This window comes from Leucopleurus acutus (assembly GCF_964270905.1).
Source record: "Leucopleurus acutus genome assembly, chromosome: 10".
In the NCBI taxonomy this organism is placed as follows: Eukaryota; Metazoa; Chordata; class Mammalia; order Artiodactyla; family Delphinidae; genus Leucopleurus; species Leucopleurus acutus.
In genome coordinates this window covers 91,100,419-91,122,087 of record NC_139153.1, presented here as the reverse complement: position 1 = coordinate 91,122,087, position 21,669 = coordinate 91,100,419, and the positions used below count along the sequence as shown (strand labels likewise).

General features: G+C 39.4%; 1 protein-coding gene across 2 annotated transcripts in view; it reads left to right on the top strand.

The window, feature by feature from the left end:
* The window catches only part of RNF144B (ring finger protein 144B), a 154,207-nt gene that overhangs the window by 117,220 nt on the left and 15,318 nt on the right, over positions 1–21,669 (top strand). Inside the window, exon 13 of one of the 2 annotated variants that reach the window (XR_014326513.1) lies at positions 11,643–11,703. The exons of the other annotated variant lie outside the window; for it this stretch is intronic. The gene's annotated coding sequence lies outside the window, so the exon portion shown is untranslated. Of the gene's footprint in view, positions 1–11,642; positions 11,704–21,669 lie in introns of those variants that run through there. 2 annotated transcript variants of the gene reach the window in all.

Sequence of the window (21,669 nt, the reverse complement as noted above, 5' to 3'; positions counted from 1 at the left end):
ATAAGAAAGCAAGATGGTGCCAATGGGGTTGTAACTAAGTACACTTAGAACTGGATGGTAGAGCCAGCTGATGTGGCTAACTAATGTTAGTTTTTGCAGCCACATAAAACAGTTGTTCAGAATTTCATAGTGATCGGTCTTCATGCAAACTGGCAGGATCTCTTGCTGGACAAGTAGAATACCATTGTCACCAGCCTGAGCCCATCTGCTATCAGAAACTGAGGAGACCTGAGAATTCTCCCTCCGCTAGGATCACCGCACCTTGATGTTCACTCTTAACATTTACTGAAAATGTATTCTTTGAGCTTTGTAGTAAACTGGTTCTTTAAGATTTAAGTCTCAGGATACTCTATTCTGCCAGGCCTCCAATCCATTCATTTGTAGTTCCACCTTAGTCCTAGGCAGTTCTGGAGTAAACATTTCTTGTTTCTCTGACCCACCTTTTGCTCACCCTCCTGAAAGGAAGATAAATAACTAATTGGGGAGTGTAAATCTAGGGTCATGTACAACACAGTGGGTAGTTAATATGCCTCCAAAGTGAGAATCTGACTTTACTCTTTTTCTGCTTGTTTTATAATTCTGCAAGAAGGGCAGAAGGGATTAGCACTGCCTGTCCCCATGAGGTAAGCAGACTGAACAGGACCTGTTTCAGCAGATTCACTGTTGGGCCCAGCTTCTTCACCAGTACCTGACAGGATGTGTGAGGGTGATCTTGCATTTCAAGGAGAAGATTGCATTTCAGAAAGGAAGTCCAGTCTTGGCCTTAGAGATCTGACTTTATTTTGTGTTTTTAAAGATTAAGTATCAGCCATTAGTGAAGCTGATACTCTGATTGCCGTTTGGTCTAGTGAGCTTTGTGAATATTCTGGTAGATTAGAGTTGTGAGGCGTGGGAGTGAGGTAGGAGGGGATATTGGTTTCCTAGCAGTGTGAGGTGCAAAATTTTTTTTCCGTTTTGGAAGACACAAGACAAACTCAGGATGGTGAAACTATTTGTTGAGAGGTGAGGCTAACTTTTTTTTTTTTTGAGGCTAACTTTTAACGTGGATGTTTCTTTGAAGGACAAAAGAATTCTGCGTCTTCAAAATTCCAATTGGCCTTGTTACCTTGAGGCCAATGATGTTGCTCTCATCTCTCCCACATGTCTGGATAGGGACGTTAGCTCGGAATACACAGATATAAATGACAGGACTCTCTGGAGCCAAGAGGCTGTGACTCGATCCCAGCCCCCTTCTGTGCTTCAGGATCTGAAACTCTATGTGTCGGGGCATGCGGAAGTGGGAAGCACACATTTCCCTTTCTGTAAGGTGTCTCTTTTCCCCTTGATATGTCTGTGGCATCTCGTGGAGCCAGAACTCTCTTCAAAGGCAAATTGCTGTAGAGCCATTAAGTTTGTGCTGTGTCTGCAGGCAACATTTGGGTAGTGAACGTATTTAAAAAAAAAAAAAAAAAAAAAGCAGCGATGTCTCCAAAGGGTGATATTCCAAGAGGTTAACAAAGATTTCTCATGCATCACAGAGCTGTGGAGCAGCAGTACACTGCTGCTTGCTTTTAGCGCCTGCCTGTCATGGCTGTCAAAGTCACACTGTCCTTGCCATCCCTCAGTGCGCATCAAAAAGGTACACAGGGCTTCCCTGGTGGCGCAGTGGTTGGGAGTCCGCCTGCCGATGCAGGGGGCACGGGTTCGTGCCCCGGTCCGGGAAGATCCCACATGCTGCGGAGCGGCTGGGCCCATGAGCCATGGCCGCTTAGCCTGCGCATCTGGAGCCTGTGCTCCGCAACGGGAGAGGCCACAGCAGTGAGAGGCCCGCGTACCGCAACAAAACAAAACAAAACAAAAAAAGGTACACAGATAACAAAGACTACAGCTGCTTGATTGACGCCTCCCATACCCTGGACTTTTTGGCTAAACTGCAAGAGGCTGCTTTGATTTTTTCTGGTGCACAGAATAACCTCCATTCCCTGCTTACTAGGAGAAGGCAAGGATTTGTGGTAGATGATATCAAAACTGAATTGAGAGCATTATTACAGAAAATTAATTATTCTCTAAGCTCTCCTTCATTCCCTTTTCTCTGGACTAGCATGTTTTCTTCTGAAATCTTTCTGTAGAGCCATGTCAATGTTCATGCACAAATTTCCTCTTGCTATTCAACTCTCATCAAGCATTTGATACTTAACAGGGTTTATAGTATTTATAAGTTTTTTTTTTTTTTTTTGGTGGTACGCGAGCCTCTCACTGCTGTGGCCTCTCCCGCTGCGGAGCACAAGCTCCGGACGCGCAAGCCCAGCGGCCACGGCCCATGGGCGCAGCCGCTCCGCGGCACGTGGGATCCTCCCGGAACGGGGCACGAACCCACGGCCCCTGCATCGGCAGGCGGACTCCCAACCACTGCGCCACCAGGGAAGCCGTATAAGATCTTTTAAATTAGTCCTTTCATTAAACATTTATTTTTAAAATAATTTTTATTATGAAAGGATTATATGATCACTATAGAAACCTTGGAACATAACTAAAATATGAGAAAGAAAATAAAAGCATCGAGAATCCCAACATCCATAGATACCTGTGAGAGGGAGTGAAAATTAGGATCTAAATAACTGGAGAGATATACCATGTTCATAAGAAAATTGGTCTCTCTCTTTGGTTTATTTTCTTCCTTTAGCATTTTGCTTAGAAAGTCATTCTAGGTCTTATCGTAAATTCACATGTATTTCTGCTAGGTTTCCTGAGTATAGGTTTTACACTTAGCATTTTAATCCATCCAAAATATGTATTGTTGTACATTGTGAGGTAGTGATTTATCTTCCTCCTAAAATAGTTAACTTGCTATTTTTAGCACCATTTATTAAATAATACTTTCTCTTAACCTATGATTAGTAATGCCACCTTTACCATATACTAAATTCTTTTTAAATAGATATGTATGAGATTCCATTTTTAGAGTATTTGGTTCCACTGTCTATTCTTAACGTGTGTACCACATTACGTTATTGTAGTGTCATCATGTTTTATTATCTGGTAGTACAAGTTCACTTAATTACTGGGAGAATCACAAAACTTGTGTCAGTAGCTGCTGAAGTTCTGGCTGACTCATGGGATTGAATGTTTTTGTGATGTCATCTCAAGATATTAATGTTAAATAGTTTACTTTTTTCAAAATGAACTTTTTTCATCTGACTATAATGTATCACAAGTTTGTTGTAAAAATTTGGGTGCTTTAGGCGAACACAAAGGAGAAAATAAAAATCACCCCAATTCTATCACCAGCGAGAGCCATTTAAAGTATTTGAACCACAGCTATTTGGCTATTAAAACAATCACATTTAGGTGACTCACTCCTGTTCATTTTTAAAAATATTTATTTATTTATTTATTTTTGGCTGCATTGGGTCTTCATTGCTGTGCACCGGCTTCCTCTAGTTGCGGCGAGCGGGGACTACACTTCGTTGCGGTGTGCGGGGTTCTCATTGTGGTGGCTTTTCTTGTTGTGGAGCACGGGCTCTAGGCGCGTGGGCTTTGGTAGTTGTGGTGCATGGGCTCAGTTGTTCCGCAGCATGTGGGATCTTCCCGGACCACAGATTGAACCTGTGTGCCCTGCATTGGCAGGCAGATTTTTAACCACTGCGCCACCAGGGAAGTCCCATGCCTGTTTTTTTTTTTTTTTTTTTGCGGTACTTTGGCCTCTCACTGTTGTGGCCTCTCCCGTTGTGGAGCACAGGCTCCGGACACACAGGCTCAGCGGCCATGGCCCACGGGCCCAGCCGCTCCGCGGCATGTGGGATCTTCCTGGACCGGGGCACAAACCCGCATCTCCTGCATCGGCAGGTGGACTCTCAACCACTGCGCCACAGGGAAGCCCTACATGACTCTTTTTGAATTATAGTTTTCTCAGGGTATATGCCCAGTAGTGGGATTGCTGGGTAATATGGTAGTTCTATTTTTAGTTTTTTAAGGAGCCTTCATACTGTTCTCCATAGTGGCTGTATCAATTTACATTCCCACCAAAAGTGCAAGAGGGTTCCCTTTTCTCCACACCCTCTCCAGCATTTATTCTTTGTAGATTTTTTGATCATGGCCATTCTGACTGGTGTGAGGTCATACCTCACTGTAGTTTTGATTTGCATTTCTCTAATGGTTAGTGATGTTGAGCATGCTTTCATATGTTTGTTGGCAATCTGTATATCTTCGTTGGAGAAATGTCTACTTAAGTCTTCTGCCCATTTTTGGATTGGGTTGTTTGTTTTTTTGATATTGAGCTGCATGAGCTGCTTGTATATTTTGGTGATTAATCCTTCGTCAGTTGCTTCGTCTGCAAATATTTTCTCCCATTCTGAGGATTGTCTTTTCATCTTGTTTATGGTTTCCTTTGCTGTGCAAAAGCTTTTAAGTTTCATTAGGTCGCATTTGTTTATTTTTGTTTTTATTTCCATTTCTCAAGGAGGTGGGTCAAAAAGGATCTTGCTGTGATTCATGTCAGAGAGTGTTCTGCCTATGTTTTCCTCTAAGAGCTTTATAGTGTCTGGTCTAACATTTAGGTCTTTAATCCATTTGAGTTTATTTTTGTATATAGTGTTAGGGCATGTTCTAATTTCATTCTTTTACATGTAGCTGTCCAGTTTTCCCAGCACAACTTATTGAAGAGGCTGTCTTTTCTACATTTTATATTCTTGCCTCCTTTATCAAAGATAAGGTGACCATATGTGCGTGGGTTTATATCTGGGCTTTCTATCCTGTTCCATTGATCTATATTTCTGTATTTGTGTCTTGATTACTTTAGCTTTGTAGTATAGTCTGAATTCAGGAAGCCTGATTCCTCCAGCTCCATTTTTCTTTCTCAAGATTGCTTTGGTTATTTGGGGTGTTTTGTGTTCCATACAAATTGTGAAATTTTTTGTTCTAGTTTTGTGAAAAATGCCATTGGTAGTTTGATAGGGATTGCATTGAATCTGTAGATTGCTTTGGGTAGTATAGTCATTTTCACAATGTTGATTCTTCCAATCCAAGAAAATGGTATTTCTCTCCATCTATTTGTATCGTCTTTAATTTCTTTCATCAGTGTCTTATAGTTTTCTGCATACAGGTCTTTTGTCTCCTTAGGTAGGTTTATTCCTAGATATTTTATTCTTTTTGTTGCAATGGTACCTGGGAGTGTTTCCTTAATTTCTCTTTCAGATTTTTCATTATTAGTATATAGGAATGCCAGAGATTTCTGTGCATTAATTTTGTATCCTGCTACTTTACCAAATTCATTGATTAGCTCTAGTAGTTTTCTGGTAGCATCTTTAGGATTCTCTATGTAGAGTATCATGTCATCTGCAAACAGTGACAGTTTTACTTCTTCTTTTCCGATTCGGATTCCTTTTATTTCTTTTCTGTCTCTGATTGCTGTGGGTAAAACTTCCAAAACTATGTTGAATAACAGTGGTGAGAGTGGGCAACCTTGTCTTGTTTCTGATATTAGAGGAAATGTTTTCAGTTTTTCACCACTGAGAATGATGTTGGCTGTGGGTTTGTCATATATGGCCTTTATTATGTTGAGGTTGGTTCCCCTTGTGCCTACCTTCTGGAGAGTTTTTATCATAAATGGGTGTTGAACTTTGTCAAAAGCTTTTTCTACATCTATTGAGATTATCATATGGTTTTTATCCTTCAGTTTGTTAATATGATGTATCACATTGATTGATTTGTGTATATTGAAGAATCCTTGCATTCCTGGGATAAACTCCACTTGATCATGGTGTATGATCCTTTTAATGTGCTGCTGGATTCTGTTTGTTAGTATTTTGTTGAGAATTTTTGCATATATGTTCATCAGTGATGTTGGCCTGTAGTTCTTTTTTTGTGACATCTTTGTCTGGTTTTGGTATCAGGGTGAAGGTGGCCTCGTAGAATGAGTTTGGGAGTGTTCCTCCCTCTGCTATGTTTTGGAAGAGTTTGAGAAGGATGGGTGTTAGTTCTTCTCTAAATGTTTGATAGAATTCACCTGTGAAGCCATCTGGTCCTGGGCTTCTGTTTGTTGGAAGATTTTTAATCACAGTTTTAATTTCAGTGCTTGTGATTGGTCTGTTCATATTTTCTATTTCTTCCTGGTTCCGTCTCAGAAGGTTGTGCTTTTCTAAAAATTTGTCCATTTCTTCCACGTTGTCCATCTTATTGACATACAGTTGATTGTAGTAATCTCTCATGATCCTTTGTACTTCGGCAGTGTCAGCTGTTACTTCTTTTTCATTTCTAATTCTGTTGTTTTGAGTCTTCTCCCTGTTTTTCTTGATGAGTCTGGCTAATGGTTTATCAATTTTGTTTATCTTCTTAAAGAATCAGCTTTTAGTTTTATTGATCTTTGCTATTGTTTCCTTCATTTGTTTTTCATTTATTTCTGATCTGATCTTTATGATTTCTTTCCTTCTACTAACATTGGGGTGTTTTTGTTCTTCTTTCTCCAATTGCTTTAGGTGTAAGGTTAGGTTTATTTCAGCTTTTTCTTGTTTTTTGAGGTAGGATTGTATTCCTATAAACTTCCCTCTTAGAACTGCTTTGGTTGCATTCCATAGGTTTTGAGTCGTCGTGTTTTCATTGTCATTTGTTTCTAGGTATTTTTTGATTTCCTCTTTGATTTCTACAGTAATCTCTTGGGTATTTAGTCGCGTACTGTTTAACCTCCATGTGTTTGTATTTTTTAAAGTTTTTTTTTTCCTGTAATTGATATCTAGTCTCATAGTGTTGTTGTCGGAAAGGATACTTGATACGATTCAATTTTCTTAAATTTACCAAGGCTTGATTTGTGACTCAAGATATGATCTATCCTGGAGAATGTTCCATGAGCACTTGAGAAGAAAGTGTATTTTGTTGTTTTTGTTGGAATATCCTATAAATATCAATTAAGTCCATCTTGTTTAACATGTCATTTAAAGCTTGTGTTTCCTTATTTATTTTCATTTTGGATGATCTGTCCATTGGTGAAAGTGGGGTGTTTAAGTCCCCTACTATTGTGTTACTATCAATTTCCCCTTTTATGGCTGTTAGAATTGCCTGTGTATTGAGGTGCTCCTATGTTGGGTGCATAACTATTTACAATTGTTATATTTTCTTCTTGGATTGATCCCTTGATTGTTATGTAGTGTCCTTCTTTGTGTCTTGTAATAGTCTTTATTTTAAAGTCTATTTTGTCTGATATGAGAATTGCTACTCCAGCTTTCTTTTGATTTCCATTTGCATGGAACATCTTTTTCCATCCCCTCACTTTCAGTCTGTATGTGTCCGTAGGTCTGAAGTGGGTCTCTTGTAGACAGCATATATACAGGTCTTGTTTTTGTATCCATTCAGCCAGTCTATGTCTTTTGGTTGGAGCATTTAATCCATTTACATTTAAGGTAATTATCAATATGTATGTTCCTATTACCATTTTCTTAATTGTTTTGTTTTTGTTTTTGTAGGTCTTTTCTTTCTGTTGTGTTTCCTGCCTAGGGAAGTTCCTTTAGCATTTGTTGTAAAGCTGGTTTGGTGGTGCTGAATTCTCTCAGCTTTTGCTTGTCTGTAAAGGTTTTAATTTCTCCATCAAATCTGAATGAGATCCTTGCTGGGTAGAGTAATCTTGGTTGTAGTTTTTTCCCTTTCATCACTTTAAATATGTCCTGCCATTCCCTTCAGGCTTGCAGAGTTTCTGCTGAAAGATCAGCTGTTAACCTTATGGGGATTCCCTTGTATGTTATTTGTTGCTTTTCCCTTACTGCTTTTAATATTTTTTCTTTGTATTTAATTTTTAATAGTTTGATTAGTATGTATCTTGGCGTGTTTTTCCTTGGATTTATCCTGTATGGGACTCTATGCACTTCCTGGACTTGATTATTTGCTTTCCCATGTTAGGGAAGTTTTCGACTATAATCTCTTCAAATATTTTCTCAGACCCTTCCTTTTTCTCTCTTCTTCTGGGACCCCTATAATTTGAATGTTGGTGCGTTTGATGTTGCCCCAGAGGTCTCTGAGACTGTCCTCAATTCTTTTCATTCTTTTTTCTTTATTCTGGTCTGTGGTAGTTATTTCACTATTTTATCTTCCAGGTCACTTATCCGTTCTTCTGCCTCAGTTATTCTGCTACTGGTTCCTCCTAGAGAATGTTTAATTTCATTTATTTTGTTGTTCATCATTGTTTGTTTGCTCTTTAGTTCTTCTAGGTCCTTGTTAAACATGTCTTGTATTTTCTCCATTTTATTTCCAAGATTTTTGATCATCTTTACTGTCATTACTCTGAATTCTTTTTCAGGTAGACTGCCTATTTCCTCTTCATTTGTTTAGTCTGGTGGGTTTGTACCTTGCTCCTTCATCTGCTGCATATTTCTCTGTCTTCTCATTTTGCTTAACTTACTGTGTTTGGGGGTCTCCTTTTTGCAGGCTTCAGGTTCATAGTTCCCGTTGTTTTGGTGTCTCCCCCCAGTGGGTTAGGTTGGTTCAATGGCTTGTGTAGGCTTCCTGGTGGGGGGGACTGTTGCCTGTGTTCTGGTGGGTAGGGTTGGATCTTGTCTTTCTGGTGGGCAGGACCACATTTGGTGGTGTGTTTTGGGGTGCCTGTGAACTTAGTATGATTTTAGACAGCCTCTCTGCTAGTGGGTGGGGTTGTGTTCCTGTCTTGCTAGTTGATTGGCATGGGGTGTCCAGCACTGGAGTTTGCTGGCCGTAGGGTGGAGCTGGATCTTTGTGTTGAGATGGAGATCTCTGGGAGAGCTCTTTCCCATTGATATTATGTGGGGCTGGGAGGTCTCTGGTGGTCCGGTGTCCTGAGCTCGGCTCTCCCACCTCAGAAGCTCAGGCCTGACACCAGGCCGGAGCATCGAGACCCTGTCAGCCACATGGCAGGTAGGAGACAGCTAAATACGCACGTATGTCAATGGCTTCTTAAGTGATGGGGAAGATGTGATGCATGAAGGACACCAACTCAAGTCTCACAGCTTAGTTCTGTGATCTTGGACCAGGTGGTTAACTCCTCTGTGCGTCGGATTTCCTTTCGTGCAGCACCTCCTCGCCCCAGAGGCCCAGTCAGGTGCGAGGGAAGGGCTGTTGCTCACAGGCTGTGCAGGGAGGAAGCCCCTGGAAGCTGGAGCAGGATGGTGGCGCAGGAGCAAACTGTAGGAGCAGTTTTGAATGTTGAGGTGGGGGTGTCAGTGCTTCTTCCGCTAAGCTGGTCCCTTTCAGGAAGCTCTTCATGGAAGTGGCTGGCTGCAAGACCTAGTGAGCTTCTGAACTTAGAATGTGCTCTGCTTAGAGACTTGTTCTCAGCTGTGGATCTAGTCACCAGTTCTGTCACTTCTAGCACCTAACACCATTGGGAAATTCAAGCTAATTAGGAAGATTAGAAAAAATACAGTAAAAACTAGGGACAGGTGAGTACAGAAAATATATACTCTTAGTTCTTTGAGATTCTTGGAGATAACTCAATTCACAAAAATTGGCTCTGCGATTTCTTGACACAGTAGGAAAATACCATCACCCAGAAATTTATTGGTAATTAGCAATTAGCAATTGCTTAGGAGAAGTAAAACTTTTCCTGGTACTGAGATAAACTGCTCCCTTGGCCATTTTGGAGAGAACCCTGTGTTCTTCAGTGAACAATGTTCTCCAAGTTAACATGTAACTTTTTACTTTCCATAATGTGAGCCAATGGGGTAAATGTAAAATGAGTTTGGTGAAAGCAGTTCTATGAGGGAGGCGAACCAAGTAACTGTGTCCAGACTAGGTAAATTGCATTTTGACGGAATAGTTTGATGTGAACATAAATTTTTTTATAAAACAGCTTTATTGAGGTATAATTGACAAATAGGAATTGTATATATTTAAGGTGAACAACTTGATGTTTTGTTATATGTGTACATTGTGAAATGATCACCACAATCAAGCTAATTAACAACACATCCATCACCTTACATAGTTACCATTTTCTTCATCATCTTTTTCTCTTTTTCTTTCTTTCTTTTTTTTTTTAAGTGGGTATGTGTGTTAAGAATACTTAAAATCTACTGCCTTAGCAAATTTCAAGTATACAATATGGTATTGTTAACTTTAGTCACCATGCTGTATGTTAGCTCTCCAGAACTTACTCATCTTGCATAACTGAAACTCTGTGCCCTTTGACCAACATCTCCCCATCCCCTTCCCTGCCCTGCCCCAACTCCTGGCAACTACCATTCTACGCTATGCTTTTAAGAGTTTGACTCTTTCAGATTTTACATATAAGTGAGATCAATGATCTGAGCATAAATCTTACATCTAGAGGAAAATAGACTGCCTGACATTCTTTTATAAATTAAATCTCTTAACTAGGTTTTGATAAAATTAAGTGGCAGTGACTTCAGCGTTATCCTTTCAGTAATTGCTGAAGAACAGGTAAGTCATGTTGCTGGCTGAGTGCAGAAAATGTGCTTAACAGCTAAGCAGGGAGGAAGTTTGACAGTTTGTGTAAGTTGAGGAGCCTACTAGGATACATGCCGTGTGGAAAGCTCCACAGTTTCCATTTGTAATTGGGTGGAGCCCAGGCGAGGTCAAGACTCTTTTTGATTAATAGCTTAAGTTTTGCTCTAACACAGAGACAGATGGGCAAAGGAGACCATCACTTTTCACTCCAAGGAAAATAGTCTAATCTGGAGATCAGGAGCCAATCCCCACAAGCACTGTCTGTAGGTGAAATATTGTATCTGTGTGCTGCTAGTTTTCATTCATTCAGTAATATTTATTGAGTACCATCTATGCATTTCGCATCATTCTCTTAAAGTGTGTCAAATATTTTTAAATAAATGGACATTCAGAGCAAAACTCTTACTCATGGGAGATCTGCAAAACTGTATTTTGATGTTTAGGAAGTTCTCACACTTTAAAAATTTGGGAACTGTTGCCAAAGGTCATATTTCTGTAATTTCAGCCTGCAAAACGTTAGATGTTACAAAGCATTTGCTTTGACCATTAAAAAAATCTTAATAAAATTCCCCTGAGAATACAGCATGTACTGAAACTTCTCAGTCAAATCAGTTGCCTTCATAGGACCTAAAAGCTTAGTGATGGGCACCACTTCTTTGTCCCAGCTTCTGTAGGGCTCTACTGAACGCTTTCTTTAGTGGACTTTTATGCTAATGTTTTACTCTGTTAACAAGGGCACTTACATTTGAAAATGGGTAGGAAGACCTTCTGGGATCTGTCCTACAAACTGCCAGCTAGCTTTTCTTCTGCTCTCTGCCCTTGACTTTTTTTTTTTTAATTTTTATTTATTTATGGCTCTGTTGGGTCTTAGTTGCTGTGTGTGGGCTTTCTTTAGCTGCGGCGAGTGGGGGCTACTCTGTGTTGTGGTGTGTGGGCTTCTCATTGCGGTAGCTTCTCGTTGTGGAGCACAGGCTCTAGGTGCGCGGGCTTCAGTAGCTGTGGCACATGGGCTCAGTAGTTGTGGCTCACGGGCTCTAGAGCACAGGCTCAGTAGTTGTGGTGTACGGGCTTAGTTGCTCCGTGGCATGTGGGATCTTCCCGGACCAGGGCTTGAACCCGTGTCCCCTGCATTGGCAGGCGGATTCTTAACCACTGCGCCACGAGGGAAGCCCTGCCCTTGACTTCTTGGCTTCTCTTTATCTCTTTTCCTAGAAGGAAAAGAAAGAATTTCTTGATTGCAGGTGTGTTGACAGATGTCCTTAACTTGGCTTGCCCTCAGCAATGGACCGAAGGAATTTTGCTGTAATACTCTGGGTTACCGAAGTATTCCAGCTAGTATTTCCCAGCACTGGAGAAGAGTTATATCAAGTTGGTGGGTACCATCAATTTTTCTGTTTTTTAAAAAAATGATATTTTGCAACCTTAAAGCATTTGTTTGGTCTCTGTATGCAGGGAGAAAGCATGTCTAGCAGCGCTGTTTTTGCCTGAAGGGGTCCTTGACTTTTAGGGCCTCCTCCTTCCCTCCCTCCCCCTCTGCTCTCCTCTGCTCTTCCTCCTCCTTTTACTCGTCCCCCCTCCTCCACGCCCTCCTCCTTTCCTTCCTTGTCCCTTTCCCCGCTCTTCTCTTTTTCTCCTCCTCCTCCGTATTATTATTATACTTTCACAAAAGCTGCAGCCAAAGTCCAGTTGTTACTATTTTGGTAGATTGCCTGTGCTTCACAAGGGCTGCAGGATTACTTCTGAATTGCAAAATGACATAAGTTCTGCTACTTTTTTTTTTTTTTTTTGTGGTACGCGGGCCTCTCACTGTTGTGGCCTCTCCCGTTGCGGAGCACAGGCTCCGGACGCGCAGGCTCAGCGGCCATGGCTCACGGGCCCAGCCGCTCTGCGGCATGTGGGATCCTCCCGGACTGGGGCACGAACCCGCGTCCCCTGCATCGGCAGGCGGACTCTCAACCACTGCGCCACCAGGGAAGCCCTATAATAATATTTTATGTTGTTGTTGCTATGATTGCTGTCCTTATTTGTATTACAGTGGAATAACACTCTTTTGCAATTTGCTTTTTCACTTAGCCCTATCTCTTGGGAATCTTTTTATATGAGCACATCTAATTATATATCATTGTATTCAATGGTTGTATAGTTTTCCGTTGTGTGAATAAACCATGGTTTGTAGCCATGTTTGTATTGAAGGAAATTTGTGCTGTTGACACCTTTTTACTCATAAACTTTGCATAGTATGGGAGTGCTTTTGAAGGCTAAATTCCTAAGAGTAGAAATGCTGGCTCAACAATTTTCAAACTGTTCTCTACACATCTCCTACAGCAACATATTAGTATACCTGTAACCTCACACCCTTGTTAACACTGGATATTATAAATCAAAAAACCCCAAATATATAAGCAAAGAATAATAAAGTACATGTGACTAAGGTATTAAAGATGAAGAAAGAAAAGAAGAATTAAAAGGTAATAATGACAACTAATAGAGAAAAAAATCCACATTGAACCCTGAGTGACTGACGGAATAGAGAATTTTAAATCTCAGTATTTAGAGTACTCGAAGTTCAGTTGCTCTTTGCAACGATACACATGAAAGTCTGGATTTTTTTTTTTTTAATGCTACCTTTACTATGTAAGCTCTGCCCAGCACAATGCTGATATATAGTGGTTGTCAGAGAATATATATTTCTCTTTTTATTTTCTGGGAGTGCCCCTGATAAAGGGAGAGAATGGATGACAGACCTGCTGCAAACCATCTGCTTTTCAGCATCATAGAGTTTCAAAAATGAAAGATTGTGCAAGTTATCAGTTTATTGACTCTCAGTAGCAAAGCCTTGTTTGTGTGCCTGAGTGATGTATATATAAAAGATAATTATGACATGCCACAATAACTGCTGTAATAGAACATGAACATTTTGCTTGGTCTGTAACTGATCAAACCCCCCAAATCTCAGTCCAATGTTTTTACCCACTCTTCCATACTCCTAATAAAAATAACATTGAAAAATATCAGTAAGGATATTGAAATAGGTAAGTATTCTTGTTCTGTAGTATACTGTGTATCCTATATATTCATAATCGATATTTTTACCTCCCATATTTATGTATCACGGTTCTAGATGCCTCCCTTTTTAACTGATTGCAAGCCAGAGATCCTTGGCACCTTAAGTCATTTGAAAATGTTACATTTGGAAGAGGTACTGGTTAGCTATGAACTGCTGTCTCTTAAGGCGTTTAGAAAGATGAGAGTCCTCATCATGCCTGTCTTTCATTTTAGACAGTTGATGGCATTTTAGACTGTTGATGTCATTGACTGCTTCCATCAATCAATCAGTGGTCCATGTGGAAGGTGGCTGTTATCTGTTCTACCTTGTGAGGGAGCTTAGCTAATCAACCCTTATTAATTAGTCACTAATCTGTGCTGTGTAGCAACAACCATTTTCACTAAGTGGTGGCAGCATTAATTGATGGAGGATAATGAACCCCTCCCTAATTACAAAGAAACACTGCTCCTTACCTGTGTAGATGATCCCTTATAGATGAAGGGCCACTGAGGGATGGCTGGGACAGGCACACGACGGCAGGGTCTAATTTGTTTTTAACCTGCTTTTAAGAAGTTGTTTAATTAATATGAGATCAGCACATTTGAAGGCTTGAACAGATGCAAACACACACTTATAACCAGCTGTGTAATTGACCACAGTGGAACAGGCCAAGGCTGAGGATACAGACTTCGCTAATCACCTGCTCACCTCTTACCTGTGGCTGTTAAAAGGCCTGTTCTTTTTAGTGCAGGATTCTCTGAATCTATCTAGAAGGCCATACTGTGTTGGGAGGAGTTTAAATTATGTCTTTGATCAAAAACTTGTAAATTGGTTCATCTCTGTTCATTATTCACCATAAACGTTGCTGTTCTTTTTTCTTCTTTGTAGCCTTCCTAAAAATCTGGGGTTCGTGTGGATATTGTGTATGGTTGTGGGTAAATAGGTCGCTGGGTTCAAACCTCAGAGCCAAAGAATTCTAGAGTTCTAGGAGTCTTGAGGAGCAGCTCTCTAGTCTGGGGATTAGCAAACTACAGGACAGAGCCAGTCCAGCCTGTGACCTGTTTTTGTAAATAAAGTTTTATTGGAACACAGTCATGTTCATCTGTGCATGTATTGTCCATGCTGCTTTGTTTTCCTTTTCTTTTTTTTTTTTTGCGGTACGCGGGCCTCTCACTGTTGTGGTCTCTCCTGTTGCAGAGCACAGGCTCCAGACGCGCAGGCTCAGCGGCCATGGCTCACCAGCCCAGCCGCTCTGCGGCACGTGGGATCTTCCTGGACCGGGACACGAACCCGTGTCCCCTGCATCGGCAGGCAGACTCTCAACCACTGCGCCACCAGGGAAACCCCCCTTTTTTTTTTTAGTTGATTCTTGCTGAAGAAGCTCTGACTGAATTACGTCAGCCAAAACTGAATACAATTTTCACTCCAGATAGCTAATAGTGCAAGTAGAATAAGGTGTATTAAACATGGCATACTTAAAAAATTTAGCTTCAGCACTTTTATCTCATGTAGATTTTGTCAGAAACTAAAATCCTCAAATCTTTTTACGTATAGTGTTCTTTCACCATATATCTCCATACTGTACTTTTGCAGATGAAAATTTTAATCTGAAAGCAGGATTTTATGGTTATTTTTATTAAGTTAGGTTCACCCCATTGTTTTGTTCTGTCATGATCTTCTTGAATCTTAGCTGCATCATCTGATGTATTAGTTATCCTTCCAAGATTTATCATCTGCAAATTAGATACGAATGTAATTTCTCTTTCAAAAAAATTTTATTGAGGTATAGTTGATTTATAACATTGTATTTAATTTCTGCTGTACAACAAAGTGATTCAGTTATATATATATTATTTTTTATATTCTTTTTGCATTATGGTTTATCACAGGATATTGAATATAGTTCCCTGTGCTATGCAGTAGGACCTTGTTTTTTATCCATCCTACATATAAGAGTTTGCATCTGCTAATCACAAACTCCCAGTCCTTCCCTCCTCCACCCCTCCTCCCCCTTGACAACCACAAGTCTGTTCTCTATATCTGTAAGTCTGTTTTTGTTTCATAGATATATTCATTTGTGTCATGTTTTAGATTCCACATGTAAGTGATATCATATGGCATTTGTCTTTCTCTTTCTGACTTACTTTGCTTACTATGATAATCTCTAGGTCCATCCATGTTGCTGCAAATGGCATTATTTCATTCTTTTAAATGGCTGAGTAATATTCCATTATATATATAATATCCACTATATATATATAGTATGTATGTATATATCTCTGTCTTCCTTATCCATTCATCTGTTGATGGACATTTAGGTTGTTTCCATGTCTCGGCTATTGTAAATAGTGCTGCTATGAACATAGCGGGTGCATGTATCTTTTCAAATTATAGTTTTGTCTGGGTGTGTGCCCAGGAGTGGGATTTGCTGGGTCATATAACAACTCTCTTTTTATTATGTTGAGGAACCTCCATACTGTTTTCCACAGTGGTTGTACCAGTTTACCGAATGTAATTTCTTATTTGCCCAAATCACCGACAAAACTGCTGAATAAGACAAGGCTTTGTAGGAACATGTCATAGCTTTGAAGACAGTTGCCAAGTTTGATGTCTTTCCATTAATCAGCTGCTTTGATCATTATATCCAATTCATAACTATTTATATTATAAACCACTTCTCTAATTAAATGCTTTTCAGAAATAAACACCTTGAGATGACAGCATCCCCATATCTGCAACATGGTAACTTTTCTTAAAGCAAAACAAATTAAAAAAAGTGAAGTTAGTCTAGCATGGAAATTCTGTTGACTTTTATTTATAAGTTCTCCCCTTTCAAAAGTTCACTTATTCAACAGCTATTGATAAAAAGAAGCTAATATAAATGAAGTGCCTATCGCAGTACCCAGAACAAGGCCAACTGCACAATATTATGCTAATTTTCTTCCTTTTCTATTTCCTTCCTTCTTTCCTCTCTTTCCTTCCCCCCTCCCTCCTTTCCTCCCCCTCCCTCTTTCTCTTTCTCACTTTCTTTCACAGTATACATGATGCTGTATGCACAGAGGATTCAAAGATAGATAAGGACAATTCCTGTTTTCAAGAAGCCCATGGTCTAGTGGGGAAGATGAATACTCAAAATATATGTAAATTCCTCCCAAATTATAATTTCCCCTTATGTGAAATCTGATTTTTAAAATTTGCTTCTGAATACTTTTTCTTTTCTAACACAGTAGATTGGGATCTAGGTTTAAATCTAGTTTCTCCTCTCAGTCTCTGTCACAGTACCTAGCTTCGATGCATCAAATATTTGTTCAGTTGTTTATTATACATCTCCATCACCACAATGCAGGCTCCACAAGAGAGAAACTTTGCATTTGTTGTTCACATATCCCCAAGATCGAGAATAATAGCATGAAATATACTAGATGCTCAATAAATACTGTATTATATGGAATCTAAGAAGCCATCAGTTGTAAGCTATACCATTATTTTACATACGCAAAGAAAGAAAAGCACTACCAATTAATTTATGATACCTACTGAGATAGTGATGAAAAGATGCTTCCTTGTTTCAGAGTTGTTAAAATGTGAAATAATATGCACCTTCAATTCAATGAGTAAGGGTAATTGTCAAATGGATGGGAGAATTGACGATCTTATGATAATGATTTTCAAGGATCAAATAACAAACATTTATTGAGTCGTTGTCATGTGCAGTATTCTGGTTGTGTACTTCCTTCAAGTCATCCCTGGCCATACCACCTTGGGGAACTCCTCCTGCATTCCTGAAGCTATAGAAACTCAGAGTCTGACAGTACAGTTTAGGACTTAATTATGTACTGCCTTTTATTGATCACCACTGTTTCTAGTGAAGTAGCAGTCTTGTCAACACAAGTAAATTATAAGCCCTTTGAGCACAGGAACCAGTTTTTAAAAAAATAATATATTCTTCACAGTGCTTCCCCTTTCTATTATCCAGAAAGGAGAACATGGCAATTTAAAAACTTGCAGGATTGAATATTAAGTATAGAGATAATCTAAGAATGCTTTTAGACAGATGGATAAGAGACTTATAGAAATGAACAGATTGAAGGAATGTGTGAGAAGGTATACGTAATGAAAAGAATATTTATGACATATCATTCCAGAGGATGCTGGTGAGATTGATTCAAAAGCACAGGGGCAGTGGGCAGGCTTATTAAGGAGCAAGGAGATGTTGCAGATGAACAGGCAGGCATAAGAAAATCCCTCATCATTTATTTCCTAGGAAAATCCAAAAGAGGCAATAAGGAAAGAAGGGGACTAAATGGGAAGAAGTGGAGAAAACAAGTCTCTTGTAATCTTATTAGCTTCCATCTCTCTTGCCTTTTCTTCACCACCTTCTCAACGCTCCAGAGAGCTAAAACTCAAATGCAGGCTGTTCCCCCTTTGCTGTCAACACCTACCTCCTTTTCTCCACCTCTTCTTACTACTTTCCTCAGCAATCCAAGGCTTTAAGTAGGTAGTTCTTTCTTAATAAAGCATCTTTCCTTCTAGATTTAGACATATTCTTAGAATTATGGGGAGAAAGAAATGGTAACACAGGGAAATATGGGGAAGAGGAAGAAGTCTATAATTAATAATCACTTTTTTTTTTTACATGTGCCAGGATCTTTATATAAGACCTTTCATTTAATCACAATCACCGTCCTTAAAGATTTTAGATATCTGTCCAAAGTATCAAAGGCATTAACTAGGAAAGCTGTCGTGCAAACTCTGGTCTGTCTCTAGAACCCAGAATTCATGCTGGCTTTTTACAACATCACTTTGCCATTCAGTAGATTGTTTCTCCTGCTTCTAATTATGAAAGATTTGTTTTCTTACGTATTCTTGTATTTAATACCTAGGTATTTTTTCGTCACTTAAAGAGATTTTGCCAAGATTTAGTATGTTTTAAATATGTTTAGTTACACAAGTTATACAGTTTATAGTGAAAACAATTGGAAAGTACTGATAAGCAAAATGAAGAAGGTAAAAGGTCACCCACCATCCTATGTGCCATGATTTTTAAAATCACTAAGATGTAAAACAACCCCTCCTCCATTACAAAATATTTTGAATAAGAATATAAGCTTAAGTGCTCACTCAGAGACAGATACTTGGACATGGACTAATAGATCAGTGGCCTGGAATTTCATCCCTTGACCGAAGTATTAGTTTTAGGCCTTCTTGTTGTGGGGTCTGTGTTTTGTTTTATTTTCTTTCCTAATGAGCAATTGAACCAAAGGATCAGGTTTAATTATAACTAGAGTCCCTTTCTGTGTGTACATCACTGCAGACCTAATTGTAGGCTGGCATCCCTGCTGCGGCCTGAGTGGTCATTAGCTTGCTGATAACGGACTGTTCTTGTCAACAAGGCCTCATTAACCATTGTTTTTTCAGAAAAATAGTTGTAAGGGTTGAACTTGTGATTGAGGATGCACTGGGCTCATGGTGCTAAGGGAAACTTTTACTTGTTACATGGCTAGAACCAAGGACTCTCGACTCCAATAAGTGATGCTACACAGGGAAGACCTACCTGGCTGTGCCCTGCAGGACCAGGCATGTGATGTAATGGGAGGAACCCTGACCTGAGAGCGATCAGGCCAGCCTTCTAGACCAAGCACTGCAGCTGACTTTGGGCTAATCATTTTGCTTTCTCTTCCTCAGCTTCTGCATCTGAAAATGAGAAGGTTTTACTCAATGATCAGTGAGATAACTTTTTGCAAGTAAAAATAATTTTGCGTGGTGCTTATGCAATATTTTTTCTTTTCTTTCTTTCTTTCTTTTTTTTGTGTGTGTGTGTCCATGATTTTATCTTCTTAGGTTACACACTAGAGGGCAGTGGTACATTAATATTATAAACTATGAGTGTGCTTGGTACTGCACTCAGCTGAAATTCATAGATGTTTGGGTTAGTAAGGGAATTTATATACTTATTTACTGATATAAAATATAGGAGCTGTTTTGTAGTTTCCCCGCTTGACACTCATCTTGCCCTTTTTGAGTATTTGCAGTGTTGGGAATCTTACTACTTCACAAGTCAGCTTTTTCTCTTGTTAGTTTTAGTTATTAGAGAGTTATTTCTTTAATTAAAGAAAAATCTACCTACTTATAGCTTCTACCAACTGGTCCCATGGCAAGACAGAAAACCTGTTTATTTCTTGTAATGGTACTCCAAATATCAATATTTCCTAGACTCATACTACTGAATAGTTACAATTACCATTTTTTGGTAATTGAACACTCTAAATTTATGATCTAGTATATATCAGGCACTGTACCTGGCATCTTATTTGCATTATTTTATTTATCTTTAAAGTTAACTCTGAGGGAGATTTCATCTTTATTTATTTTTATTTTATAGAGGCTCAGACCAAAATCCTATAACCAATAAGAAGTGAAAATGGGACTTGAACCTGGGCCTACCTGATTAAAATTCCTGCCACTGGCTACAACATGTAGCCAGTCCTTTTATAGATGTGATGATCAAGACCCAGAGACAGTAAGCAACTTGTCCCAGATCACACAGCAAAATAGGAAAAGAGTGAGAACTAGATTCTAGATCTTTGGGGTGCACATTCATTTTTTCTTTACATTACAGTATAGTACATTCAAGACCATTGTCATTTAATTCCCAAGTCCTCTTCTCTATATATGAATTGTTCCCATTTCCTGTCATTGTTATTCTGATGGTTTCCTTGATATCCTGTCATGTCCTCTGAGCATACTCTTAATTTGCTGCATCCTTTCTAAATTATAAAACTCAGAATTCAAAACAATGCTCTGTCTCAACAGTACAGAAGGCACTGAGCCTGTACTTCCTGTCATTTGGACTTAATTTTCCAATTCACATTGTCTAAGGTTGCATTAGTATTTTAGTATAATTTTGGCTTATTTCAAGCATAAGGTCAATACTACCCTTTGTTCCTTTTAATTTTATTTTAATTTTTATGAAATGTAAGAATAAGACAAAATGATTCTGTCACATTCTTACTGACAGAAAAAATCCTCCTGATCTGATGAGGAGTCCTTTTGAGTTGATAAAAAGCTATGGAAAAATCTTGGTTTCTTAAGATAGTCAAAAGATGTGAATGTGAAGATATTCCACTTTCTGGGATGACGACTGGATTCATGTTTTATGTCAATGTACATGTTTTTTTTTTTTTTTTCCTTCCTGTCAGAAATGCACACTTACTCCATGTGGGGCACATTTGTTTTCCCCTGTCCATTGTCTCTTGCCATAGCACAACCTTGACATCTTTGTAAGACAGGCTGCCTGAGACAGGCTGTTGTTCAAGGGGCCCTGCCTTTCTCTAGCTAAGAGATGGGCGTGTGAAGCAATACTCTCTGTTCTAGGACTGGGAATCTTGACCTGAGTGGTAGAGGATAGAAAACTTGGAGGCTTGATTCATACTGATAACAGTAGTGCCCGCTGAGCAGTCTGCCCATTAGATCCTGTTGTCCTTACTCTCCAAAATTTCCTTTGACCTGTGAGTGACTTCATGTATCATTCCAATAATACAGATGTATATGTACATATATACATATATATAATTTTTAAAGTCAGAATCAGTTTCTGATAATTGCAACTAAAACAGGCCTCAGTCATACACTGATCTTTGGAATATATTTACTTTTTAAAAATAGCCTTATCAGAAAGTTCTACTGTTTCATGACATAATAGAATAGCTAATCTACCCAACAGAGTTTTTTTCATTGTTCATCTAATATCACATTTATTGTACAAACTGTTTTGTGAAACATGTTTGGTATTGTAGCTTTAAAATATATTTGCCACATCTAATGCAATGGATGCTTTCTTCAAAAACTAGTGATAGGGACTTCCCTGGTGGCACAGTGGTTAAGAATCCGCCTGCCAATGCAGGGAACACGGGTTTGATCCCTGGTCTGGGAAGATCCCACATGTTGCAGAGCAACTAAGCCTGTGCACCACAGCTACTGAGTGTGCGCTCTAGAGTCCATGAGCCACAGCCACAACTACTGGAGCCTTCACGCCTAGAGCCCGAGCTCCACAACAAGAGAAGCCACCATAATGAGAAGCCCATACACTGCAAAGAAGAGTAGCCCCTGCTCGCCGCAACTAGAGAAAGCCTGCACGCAGCAACGAAGATCCAACACAGCCAAAAATAAACAAACAAACAAACAAACAAAAAACTAGTGATAGGCAAACAGATGGAGAGATA